This window comes from Gekko japonicus, unplaced genomic scaffold (assembly GCF_001447785.1).
Source record: "Gekko japonicus isolate JY-2015 unplaced genomic scaffold, Gekko_japonicus_V1.1 scaffold904, whole genome shotgun sequence".
Classification (NCBI taxonomy): Eukaryota; Metazoa; Chordata; class Lepidosauria; order Squamata; family Gekkonidae; genus Gekko; species Gekko japonicus.
In genome coordinates, this window is record NW_015161976.1 from 34,283 (window position 1) to 36,433 (window position 2,151).

The following is a 2,151-nucleotide window of genomic DNA, read 5'->3' on the forward strand; positions in this document are numbered from 1 at the left end:
TCAGTTCCCGCATCCTTTATTATGCTGTATGATAATTTGCTACTATTCATAGGTCTTACCAACCACTTTCATCCAGTCTTAGCTATATTTACTGCTCAATTACTTATGCATCTTGAGTCTAATTGGCCCTTCCTGGCATCACTCTCCTAACCCCTCTACCTATATGTAATAGTTAGTGACTTCTGTTTCAATGTATCTGAATAAGTATGCGTGCATATGGAAGCATATGTCCAGAATAAACCTTTGTTGGTCTTAAAGGTGTCACTGGACTCAAACTTTGTTCTGCTGTGAGACCCAACACGACTACCCACCTGAATCAGTGAGAGACAGCTTACTAAGTCCATTTATAGATCAGCTTAGAATTGCCTTCAGGGCATTCCATCAGAACAGCTTTTGGCCAAATGTTACTTTTCAATTAATTTATTTAAATATTTATACCTCACTTGGTTCTTCAATAGGGACCCAGAGCAGCTTATAACATTGTTCTCCCCTCCTACATTTTATTTATATGACAATCCTGTGAGTTAGGTTAGGATGAGAGCGTGTGACTGGCCCAAGTTCACCCACAGGGCTTCCATGGCAGAGTGGGAATTCAAACTGGGGTCTCCCAGATCCTAGTTCAACACTCTAATTGCTACGCCACACTAATTCTCTATTTCAAAATGGTAGTGCGGATAAAACATGCAGAATACTTTCCCCCATCTGCTACTCACCTTTCCACAACAATTCTCTCCAAGTGCTTCTCTTTAAACATACCGATCTCTTGTCAAGTACAGTGTGCACCACTGTTCCCTCTAAGCTGAGTTAGTGTGAGCTAGCTCACAGTTCTTTAGCCTCTGGCTCACACATTTTTGTCTTAGCTCAGGAAGGATGGCTCCAGAGCAAACTAATTTATGCAGCAGCCAAATCACTTGCTCACAACTTTAATGCCAGTGGCTCACAAAGTAGAATTTTTGCTCACAAGACTCCACAGCTTAGAGGGAATATTGGTGTGCACATAGGCCCCTAATATGTTGTCACTTTAAAGGGGCCACTTCCGGCCCAGATTGTGTGTCTTACCATTAGGCCTGAGTCCCACAACATCTGATTTTACAACTGCAGTGCTAGACAGGGGCACAACTGGCTTTGCTAGTCAGCATCAAAGACAAATGCAGTGAACAGTCTCTGATAGAAGCAATCTTCTGGACCTGCTGTGGGCGAAATGTTAATTCAGTCAGGTTTTTGCTGCAAGAGTTCAAGAGCCAAGCACTGCTAATGGCATCTGGGCATTTTTGCCCAGAGCACTGACTGACTTTGTTGATTTGTTTAGCTTCTGTTTTTATCATGTATCATGCCTCTGGAACAATGATCAGGGCACACAGCATTATGTTTAAAAGCTCATGTTTAAAAAGTCAGCAGTCTTCTCAGAATTGAATTGCGATGTGGGAGTAAGAGGCCAGCTGCCAGTCAAAAAGATCAGATGCCAAGAGCTCCCGGTCCCTTACTTGGAGTGCAATCCTCCGGCCAATTAGGCCTAAATAGTTAGGTTTGATCTGATTTGCTCTTGTTTACTTTGTCGGGATTAAATCATTTAAAGCCCATATGCCTCAGCTGGACTTAATTGCAGATCAAGCTGCTAGAGAGTCTAGGCTGCAATCCTGCAAACAAGTAAGGATGTGCGGCTGGATTTCTGCTAACCAAGACTGGACCTGGGTTATACCCATTTGTAAATAATATACCCTCCATATTGGAGCAGAATTCTTGATGATACTGAGCAGTGATAAGCAAGACTTTTTTTGTAGAAAAAGCCCAGGAGGAACTCATTAGAATAATAGGCCACACCCAACAGCAGAAACTCATTAGCATATTAGACCACACCTTGACAGCACAGCTCATTAGCATATCAGGCCACACCCCATGCCTACCCTTGGCTTGCCTGGGCACCTCGCAGCTGCGGGGAGCCCGGACAAGCTGGCCCTTGGACAGGCTGGGGAAGTAAATGCCTCCCCAATCCTTCCAGCCCCCCCGGCCCACCCACCTCAGAGTCGCCGGGGGGGTCGCTCTCCAGGCCTTCCCTCTGTAGCCACACATGGAGAGGTTTTGGCTGTAGTGGGTGTGGCCAACTCTGAAGCCAGCCAGAACTCCGTTCCTGTGCGTTCCTGCTCAAAAGTA